The 11,167-nt window shown below is 45.6% G+C and overlaps 1 protein-coding gene across 1 annotated transcript in view; it reads right to left on the bottom strand.

Moving 5' to 3' along the window:
* Positions 1 to 279: 279 nt before the first annotated feature.
* FIG4 (polyphosphoinositide phosphatase FIG4) overlaps positions 280 to 11,167 on the bottom strand; it is a 26,800-nt gene continuing 15,912 nt past the window's right edge. The window contains exon 14 of the transcript XR_003389065.1: positions 280 to 318. The gene's annotated coding sequence lies outside the window, so the exon portion shown is untranslated. The remainder of the gene's footprint in view (positions 319 to 11,167) is intronic.

Below are 11,167 nucleotides of genomic sequence, written 5' to 3'. Positions count from 1 at the left end.
TCGTGTTTACTCTTACAGTAACAAGCTTCTTGTAATGATATCAAAGGTCGATGTACTACGTTTTTCAATGACCAGCGCTTTCGACTCCGAATGTTGTGATGACGCGACGCAATTCGCGGCGTACGCAACAAAGGAACCTTTTTTTTTTATTCAATTTATTACTCGTTCACGAATTATTTGAAGCGAGCGAGCGATACGCTCGTTAAATGACGAACGCTTAATGGGTGTAAGAAGCAGGAAGTGTTTAATTAAAGACTCACCAGAAATGACGATCCCCCAACGTACCAGTCCGGTCCCGCAGGATGCAGATGAAAAATCCTCAAAAAGCAACAAAAGGGCACTGGATAAACGAGGGTCTCGCGGAACACAAAAGGGTTCAGTCACAATAAAAGCACGTAACGACACCCGGCGGCGGTCGAGAGGCTCGCGGTACCGCGCCGCGTTCGACTTGACTCCGGAATCAGGCGAGGAAAAAGAATAAGTCGCGAGACTCGCGGGTTCTCTCGGTTTTAAACGAAACCAATCTATCGAACGAGTCCGCGTTGTTCCGCGTGAGAACGTAGTTATCGCGACTCGTAAAGGGTGAGAGGACGTCGTCGGCAGGCGAACAGTCAAGTTGGCACGCGGTCCGCCGGACGAGCTTCGGAGCTTCGAAAGTAGCGACACGTAAACGAAGCAGTTTCCCGTTCGAGGCTCTGCCGGGTACTGGGGGTTCGAGCCGGGCTATCGAACGCACCTCCGCGCGGCGGCCAATCACCGCCGTCGCCGCTTGCCGCTCGGCCAATCGGCGGCGCGCGCCGAGACCGAGACCGCCGTAATCAAAATCCGCCGGTGACACCGCTTTTATTATGCATACACATTAATCCGTAAATTATTTTTCTTCCCACGGTAATGCGACTACCGGTGAATCGATTGCGCCGAATGGACGAGGTGAACGCGGACCGTCGTTAACTCGTTAAGGCCGTCTCCAACGGGACGTAATAAGTTTACCTCGTATCGATCACGCCGTACACACGCGCGCCACATATCTAATACTTCGTTCCGCGAGATTTGCGATATTACGAATTCGTTATCTCACGTCATTAATAAACTGGATATTCGATTATTTACAGATATCAGTTTGCGTTCGGAAAATCTGGGGACGGTTAGGAAAAATGGGCAAATGCACTGGGAACCGATAATTGAATTATACCGCAAGCTTTCGTTAATTGTTTCTATTTGCATTGAGTGTAATTAACGAGTTTTAGGGATTCGATGAATCAAATTTCGGGAAAATCGCGATACGACGAGAAACAGAATACCCGCCGTGCTCGAACAAGAGCCGGCTTCGATATTCCCTTGGGGAATAACCAGGATGATATTGCCCTAACGCATATTAACGCTTCTAATTTATGCGACTCCATCGAGCGTGCGAGATCGCTCGATCCCTGCTCGCTATTCAACCGTGGTAACGCCATGGTTGGCCACTCCGCGCGAACTGCCAACCGTGACAATGCGAACACCGGCTACAAAAGGACCGTGCGTAAATACTTAGAAATCCTGAACCGAAATTAATAGAAACCTATCTCTCGCATGGGTTTCATGCTTAATTTCATGCGCCGCCCGCTTTCACGCGATCTGTCGATATACCTTCAATTACGTTTATTAGGATTTATCTCAGAGTGTCACTCAAATTAACGATATGGTAGCAAATCGAGTTTCCCATTAATTAATTAAATCGTGACTTTGAAAAATTAATAGAATCGACTAATTTTATATAACACTCCTATTAAGGTTCTACGAGTTTTATCAAAAGTTTAAAAAACGTGATAACGATTCTATAAATTTTGAATCGTTAAACGAAATAAACCATTCGTAATACCAATACAGAAAATCGAACCTACATGAGAATTTCTCTTTTACTTTAAAAATCATATCCATTTCTCATTTGATATTTTGTGTCACTGAGCACTGAATGAATTTTCTATTCATAACCTTTTGTATAAATGCATAAAGTCTGCAGTCTAATAATTAATGCGGACGTAGCCGCGATGAAGCATGCTACGTCTAACATCTATTAAAATTTCAGTCATTGTTTCTATGTAAAGACTCATACTTAATCCCGTTTGATTCTCGATGCACAGAGGATTATCCGTCTGAAAGGGTGCAACCTCGCAAGGTATCGCTAATTAGCTAAAAGAATTTTACTCCCCGATCTAATCTCCATAGAGCATCAGCAAACGACTTTCCTCCCGCCACCTCTGAATAATCGTTCGCGGAACTTTTCACACTTTGCCGGATTACCATAGTTTCCCGCAATAAGAACCCGCGGCGCATCATTTTCCTCCGCTGGTGCTACCATTTCTCTTGGCAAACGACCATAAACGTATCTCTATAATCATGATAATCACCGGAATAGCAACTCGGCGTACTACACCCATTCTTACCCCGGCGCGGTAAGCAATTCATAACAGCGAACGTGATATGGACCATGGGAAAAAAAAGCAACGTCGCCCGGAACAAATTTCTTAATATTTCTCCCGGGATAGCACCCGGCTCGCACCTTTCCACCTATCACGATCCCGTTTAAATCTAACCGTAAACCCTTTGTAAATAAAAAAAGAACAGATATCCCATCGATCTATAATCATCTTCAACGGCATAATTCAGGATGAGCCGGTTAATAAGCGGTTCAATCTTGAATCCGCGAAGTGACAGCTGCTTTATTTGATTCTTCCATTACCCGGAGCGATTCGTCTTCGTTTATTATCCGAACGCGCATCCTGACGAGGATATCACCGCACGGGGATGAGCGAGAATAAAGCATTTACCGCAGCAGGAATAATCCCATTGTCCTCCGTTTTTGGGAAGCCGGTAAACAGCGCGGAAGTTTCAACCGACGTGATTTTACGTCTGACATTTTATTCCGGGCCGCCTCCCCCGCAGCCCCGTCGGTCGGCGCACGTCGCAACGTCTATTGATTAATTCAGCTCCTTTAGTCTCTTCAATCTGCGGCTTACCTCTGAATACCACCTGAATGACAACTCTTTGAAATACTACTACCGATCATTATAAATTCAAATAGTTATCGGGAGCAGACCGACGCGACCGCGGGGCGACGGCGCGCACTTCTCTATCCAAACGAACTCTTCTCATTACAATGACGGAACTGTCGATATCCGCGAGAGCTATTCGTATGCGATGCCTGTCGAAGCGTTACATTGATTTCGTTATAGCGTAACCATAACCCGATCCATCATCGAGCCAGCCGAAATACCGTTAATTGCAAGATTCTCGGTTTCGAGTTATTTAGACCGGCGCGGCGCGAAATAAATTCGTCGGACAGGGACGAGTGTATCTACGCGGCGCTTTATTAACGGAATTAGCCAGCGCGGGGGAGGAAGGAACGAGCCATTCTTTTAGATCGATGTCCCGCAGCTCTGTCCTCAAACGACAGCGACTATGAATCAACGCGCGCGTCGCGAACAAGCGAGACGAGGAGAAACAGAGGCGAGCGCGGAAGCGGTGACCACCAGAAACGGTGGGAAAAACAGAAGAATTTGGCACTTGTCGGAGCGGCGGGTCCGAGGAGCCTCGTTTGTCCCCGCGTCGTTAGGCAGAGTTTTATTCGCGTGGAACTCACGGGTCGATCGACTGCACCGATTTCCTATAAACGCGGGGAAAACGCGGGAAGAGCCGGGTTGAACAATCTATACGATCCGGTTGAATGAATCGCGGTGCAAATTCACAAAACCGGGACGTCATTCGTGCGAAATTAACTGTCCTGTCGAGCTTGGCCGCGATTCAAATTGAATTGACTATCGTTATGCGTTGGAAGGTCCGAGGGACGATGACCGTGGAGAGAGACGATTCATTCGATTTCCGGATTCGTACGCGTGACGGAAAAATGTCCCGCCCGGTCGATAATTACGCCGCTCCGTTTCTACGATTATGCATCTCCCGGTAACTAGGAATGAAAAGAGAGAGAAAGAGAGAGAAACTGGGAAAGGTACAAGAAAAGCATATAAGATAGAAATTTAGATTTCAAAGCATGTGTAATACTGGAAGAGACAAAATTAGAGAAAATCCTTTTCGGCTCTAACTTTTTTTGGGACACCCTGTATATAGAATGCATATACGTATATCGCAAACGTATTATTACTAAATATACCAATCCTTTCAAGACATGAAACAAACGATTACATCTGCCGGTATCGCGAAAAATGTAACTCACGCTAACTACTGTCTATCGGAATATTACTCTTTAATGCCGACGCCGCGGCCTGGTACCCATTATAAGAAGGGAAACAATATTTTTTGCGAGCCAAATGGAACGACTCTCGGCGGTTACGAAGTTTAAATATCTGCAGACGATGGAGCGATTCGAAGACGAAACATAACCAGCTACCCTCGGCGAAAACTGGTAAATGAAATCAGAAACTTCAGTCGTATCCATTGTAAACTAGATAATGGCGCATTGTACCGGGTTATGAAGGCAATTTACCACGCGTAACATGCAGCAAAGTTTCGCCGTTGCGGCTTTCTCGGCGTGAAACGTGTGCTTTGTTCGCTGAACCTTCTCTCTGTTTCTAATCACTTAACGTAGACGCGACGAGACTATTTAGCGTTCTACTTTGTCTCACGATTCGCGGCTGTTCCCGTTAATGCCCCCCCCCCCTCACCACCCCCGCAATTAACGTGATTTTAATCAAACTTCATAACGCAACAATCGCACCGTTCTTTCGACACGAGGTCATAATTCGAGAGAGAGAGAGAAAAAAAAAATGCCCGACGCGTACATACGTTGAAATTAGCGCGTGATCATCCCCCGGAAATTGTAGGATTAAAAATAGAGAACGCGACCGTCGTACTAATGTATGAGAGGGATTTTCAACGAAATTCCGAATTCTACTCCATCACTACGTGTCTATATGCAATGACGGCCCGCAGAACAGATGGCATTTCGAACTTTGCCGCAACTGCAACTCGCCGGTTACCTATGTACCCGGCGCCTTCACGACCGCGGATCGTGGCTTCGATCGAAGGTAAACTAGAAACTAGATTACGAATCCCACGGATAGTTGTCCGGACTAATAGACACAAGGACCGAATTATCCGTCTCCCTCGGCGGTTACCCGGTCCGCATATAAAAGGGACACTCGACGTTCGCACATATCATTTTGATCCGTTTTTCAAATAAAACAGCGCGGAACGTTTCGACGGAATCGACGTACGCGCACATACAAACGTGGATTCGGTAGGGATACGCGAGACGAGGCCGATCGTAAAACGAAATCAAAATACGGGCGACGGGTCGTTCCTGCGAGATATTCAATCATATCGAGCTCTGCATTTTATTTGAGATAAGCCATCGACTCCCCATTGGCCCCGTTCGTTCGTGCTGCGCGTACATTTAAAAACAGCCGAACTTTATTGAGCTGACCCGCCAAAAAATTTGTTGCATCGACCGCGCAATAATGACGTACGTGACCCGGCGCAGCCGGCGTATCTCTGCAGCCAGATGCACAACGTTTTGCGGCGTTATTGTTGTTACGCAAACAGTGGAACTCCGGCCGCCACGGATGTGTTTATCGTCGGATTAATGATTCCATTGCCCCGAACCTTTCTGCATTCAGCAGCGATCACCGAGAACGCTTGCCGTATCAAATTCACGTCCCCAAAAAAAAAAAAAATCCTAATAACTCGCCTACGCCCGTTGATCCGATTCTAATCTCCCTACGCTTCTCGCGAAGAATAAAATACTCGGTACAACTGTAACTGACGCGTGGATATTCCGCTCGCATGCAGCGTCCGTACATTTATGGGAGTTCTGTATCAGAACGTACGGGAATGCAGAGAGTTGCCCTCACAGACGATGCCGTGGAGAACATCAAATTTCGTGGGTTCTGACGTAGTTTAACGATTTACGAATTTAGGTTACGACCCTTGCAACCCCGTGGTAAAATACTGTTTGGAAACCGGGGAGAGAAGTTTCGGAGTTCCGTCCGCATAATCAATCCAGCTAATAAAGAATACTTTCGGTGATTTGACAAGAAACAGTACTCGGTTATTTGGTAAGGCAGATGTACCATTCCTGGCCATTTTAGCAGTCTTCGTAGCATAAACTGGTAAAAAAGTATAAAGAAACCAAGAATATACCAATACAGTCTCAAATATAACATATTAATCGAGACATTAATTCTCTCTTTCTTTCTAAACACTTTAATAAACCGTTCAATATTTCTTTTACTTTTATCTGCGATAAAAGATTTTAATTTTTGGCGTTTTTTTATTGTTGTGCTCTAATTCTTTTATTTTCCTTTAATTCTGTTTGTCGGCTTTCTTTTTTTCATTCTTTTCCCCTCTTCTTTCCTTTGTTTTCCTTTGCCCTGTATTATTTCCATCCATTTATCTGATGCTATTACAACAGGTAGATGTTCAGCTGCTGTTCGCTTATGTTTCGCGAGTCCTTTCGTCTCGGGCCATAAAAGAAGCACTTTAAAAACGTACTTTCTACGAATTATAATATTTCTAGCAGATATATTCTTGGTAGTAAATAAATAATGCATTTTGGTTTTCATGTTAATCTCGGTGCACCATTTTTTATCATTGTCGAATTTTGAAATTATTTAGAATTCTGTCGTTAATATTCCTGCATAATCCTTAGCAATACATGATATATGAAATAAATACGTGAAAAACTTAGTTCGCGCTCTTACAAAATACAATAATTACTGACTTCCTTTTACCATTCGTCTGTTAAACATTATTTTTAAAAATATAAGGATCTAGTTTCTTAATTAAAATAAAATAATGAGGCAGTAAGAAGAAATGGACGAGGCCAGTACACCACGCTTTTGCAGAATTGTTAAATTTAATGAAACTAACACGAGAATATTTGATATGTAATAATAAGTAAATATAATAATAATAATAAATCATAATAAGTGCAAATGGTATATCTACTCCATATCCTCTCGCGGAACTTCGATCTTGGCGGTGCAAACAAACTGTAGAGACACGCGAAATTACGTTCGTACAATTTGTCGTGTTTTACTTCATTAGTTCGTTCCGTGAAGTGTGTGCTCGAAACTGTAACTACCGGAAGCATAAACGAGACATTCGACACTGTAGAAGCGACGAGTCGCGCGACACGGGACGGAATCTACATTCGGCGCACGCCGGAGCACCTGACTTTCCGCGTGTTATTTGTGGGGAGATAGAGAAACAACGTATACGCAGCACACTTCGAGCATCGTTTACTTTGGAGGAATAAGCAAACAAACAGTATTCGAGCCACCGCCGCCTGCCTTAACAATCTGGGAACACGTGCGCTCAACAGCACCTACCCCTTCGATATTACCTAGAGTTGATCTTTCCCGAGGAACATTTACCACCCCCGCGCGCCGGAGGAGCAGCAGGATGAACTTCCGATTAGAAGCTTACGAATTAAAATATAAAAGGCGCGGACCTGCGGAGAGGAAGCTTAGCACGACTTAAGTTCGGTTCAAACCATCACTTTGAATACGCCATTTCGTTCTTCGCAATTCAGATTTCAGGCTCGAATTCGCCTTTTTTTCATCACATTACTGTAAACTCTAAGTATTCGTAAGTTTTTCTTATTGGGCATCATACATTTCGAAAATGGGCAGATTTTTTGTGATTTCGACGATTGTAAGTCGTTCGCGGATGTCTTAACCCTTTTAGTACCGAACGACGATATATCGTCGTTCAAATTTTCAATAAATAATGAAACACAATTCGTAACGTTTTATTCTCCCGTTATTTCCGAATATGCTGCTTTTTATATTTTGTAAATATCACTTCTACTTTCGTTTTTACAAGCATTTTCGCAAACCTCTGCAAATTCGCCGATTCGGCCCGGTATTCTTCGCTTATTGTTAGGTAAGTTCTTTTCGCCGGTACTAAAAGGATTAATGTAATAATTTTCATGATTCTCGGGTGATTCCTGAAACATGAACTTAATCTAAGGTCCGCCTCCTTTGAGGCCAGGAAACGTGTACGCGCCATGGAGACACAAGAAGGTAGAACCTTAGAAATCCCCTCGGGAGTCTGTCAGAGACTCCGGGAGTAGAGATTCCTCGGTTGCAGTAATGCAATTTGGTAGTTGTGCAGCTGTAACGAGGAGACCATAGCCGTGTTACGCGCGCTTGATGCGACCCAGCCCGTGTACGCCGGTCGTTATATACGTATAGACCGGTCGTTTCGGTCGTACGGCTGACCGGTCGGTTGCCCGGTCCACATGTCGTATTTGTACTACAAATTCTCCGACCTCAAATCCCTCGTCTGTAGCTCCCTAATCACGGCCGTACCGCCGCCTGAATTCCTACCCTCTCGGCATCGCGATACGACAAAATACTTGATTAGCTTCGACAAAGTGACAATGAGCTCGTTTTCTCATGCGACGCCCACGCGTGAACAACGGATGGAATCGTTAGTTCTTTCGGGGCTCGACAGTTTTACTATCATTTGATTATCGAACCGGATAATCCGAATTATTCAACAACGGAGCACGGTACTGGGTAAGAGCTCGTAAACCATAATCGAACCAGCGAATTACGAGCCATAAATACAAATCAAGGGAACGGCAGCGGTACGTCCGTATCTTGTATGCACGTTCAACCGAGCGAAACTTTGAACTACGCCCGATGTTCCGTCCCAGTCGGTGTCCCGAGACGCGAGAGACGGTGTGTACAGTTCACTGAAAGCAATACGCTGGACAGCGAAGACAGGAGCATGATCGATGGCGCGCGTTAAGACGCTCACAGTTCCTGACAATGGAAAACTGTCCGACAGCCGTCTCCCGCGAACGAGCAAACATTTTCATACCTAAACTCCAAGGCCTTTTTCTGGCTTTGTCCGCCCGCTGAATGCATATACTTTCTCGGAGACAGAGCAGCGGAATAAAGAACGCACGACTGGTCTGGACAGAGGCGCTAAAAGCGAGAACGAACGCGTCACAAACTCGCGGCATGTTTCAGATATATTTTCTGCGGGGAATTTGATTTGCCCGCATCGAATCGAATGGCTGGAGGGGTGCATTATACAGAAGTTGGCATTAACAAAGGAATAAATTATCCTATTCGGCACGAACCCTTCATAACTCACCGGGAAAATTAGCATAAGATCAATATTGCTTTTTGCGCCACTGACGGAGCATCGGCCACGAGCTCCACCGCGCCTACGGTGTGCTACGCTGCGCGGCTCTGTTAACGCCGGCCGAAACGGTGCGTTCACGCACGTAAACGCGCTCGATTTCGAAAACAGGATCCCGGCCGATCGTAACTTCGTTTAATTCGCCGGCGCAATTTAATGCGTTGTTACCCGTCCCCTCGTGCAGTTAACGTGCCAGAACCTGGTAACCTTTCCGTGGAGACGGCCCCTTGTTTTACGTAACGCGGTGACGACGGCCGAATAAAAATACGCCGCTGCCGGGAAGATAGTTAAGCATCATCGACCGACATAAAAATAGAGATACCCTCGCCAGAGGGAAGGAACGAGACGGTGACGTTTCCAGGTTCACGTAAGAGTCCTACGTAACCGAAGACGCCTGCACATACGTTACCGCGTGTCCACGTTACCGAGAAGCATCCGGGCAAGGAGAAAAGGGAGAGAGTGACGCGGATAAGAGGAAGACCGCCGAAGGTACGAAGGGCGGAGAACGGGAAACGTGGAAAGAGGAAGACGGAGAACGAACGAGCAAGAACGTATTTTGTAGTAGACTGCGGTCCACGTGACCGGTTGTGCTCTCGGAGTGGAACGCCGAGGTCAATGCTTTCCGTCCAAGGCCAAAGGACCGGCAGAGCCAAGACTCGAGTGGGTACTCGGATACGAAGAGTACACAGTATCCAACGTCGAAGGCAAGCAACGAAGCAACGAGGAGAGACCACCGATCCCGGCCCACCCTTTCACAACCTGCTTCGTCTCTCCTTCGGGCCCGGCCGAGGTTAAACGAGCCTCTCTCTTCAGCCAACGCGGATCTCTCCTACGTGCCGCGTTACGTGGATGCGCGAGCGTTCTCGCGATTCGATTCTCAACGTTTATTCGCCGTTCGCTCGGAAATCAACGGCTAAAGAAGTTTCGAAGTCGGTTTAACGATGCTGCGAGGCAACGCGGAAGCGTTTTACTCGGTAACTCGTGCGTGGAGTCAGCTGAGATCTGGTTGCGCGTAAATGTCGATTCCCCGCGACGAATTCGGTTGCCCGATTGAAAAACTGCGCGATCCTCGTATACGAAACACCGTTTCCGGATAATTGGTACAGGTACGTATCGAGTTTCCTAAGCAGTCGTAAACCAGCGACAGATTTCGCGAGAGCACGAGTCCAATTTCCAGCAATTTCTCTCTGGCAAGAAAGACGCTCAGTTAGGAACAAACAAAGTATACGCCGTCGAGATTGCCCGGAGCTAAGCGGAATCATGCTAGCTTCGGAAAGTTTTCCAACGAGTAACGCGACGCGCCCGCCGCGATTCGACGTCCTACCCTTTCTTAAATGCTCCACGCGAATAACTTCAGTTACCCGAGAGAGTTTCCCAGTCGCCGCAGTTGGATTATGAGCCAAACTTCCATTCGAAAATAGCTAATTTTGTACATTTCATTTACGCATTTCAACGTAATACTAAAATTGACGTTATGCGCCTTCAGTTTACGAAGTATTACCCAAACAGCTCGCAACCAAAATGTCTCTCAGATGACAAACCTAATTTTTAAACCAATTTGTGTCACGAGCTCATGCACAAAATTTTCCTGGCTTCTACTTTTCCAAATCATGCAAACGGATTAATATTTGATTATAGTACTAATATACAGGCGAATGCTATGCTCAGTCCAGTCGGTATTAGGACAGGTGGTATGTGTTCTCAAACATGTGAATACTGGGGTAGTACAATGAGATGACAATGATTACAACTTTATACGAATGTTATACACATACATGTATATTTAACCCTTTCGCTCGACTATAGTCGGCGGCCGCGCGACGTACTGTGTGTACGGGTGCCGACTATAATCGGCGTCCGAATATCTTTTGAATCTAATAGCTCGTACTGAACTAAATCCTGCATATTTTACATACGAAATAAGAATCTTCAATTTTTTTCTATTGGATGGTAAAGTACTTGTAAGGCACAAAACTATAATAGAAAACAAGGATTATAATATAAAGTATCT

The sequence above is a fragment of the Ceratina calcarata genome, unplaced genomic scaffold (genome assembly GCF_001652005.2).
Source record: "Ceratina calcarata isolate Rehan_Ccalc_2016 unplaced genomic scaffold, ASM165200v1 scaffold301.2, whole genome shotgun sequence".
Taxonomy (NCBI): Eukaryota; Metazoa; Arthropoda; class Insecta; order Hymenoptera; family Apidae; genus Ceratina; species Ceratina calcarata.
Note: the sequence above shows the minus strand (reverse complement) of the source record. Positions and strands in the feature narration are given on the sequence as shown.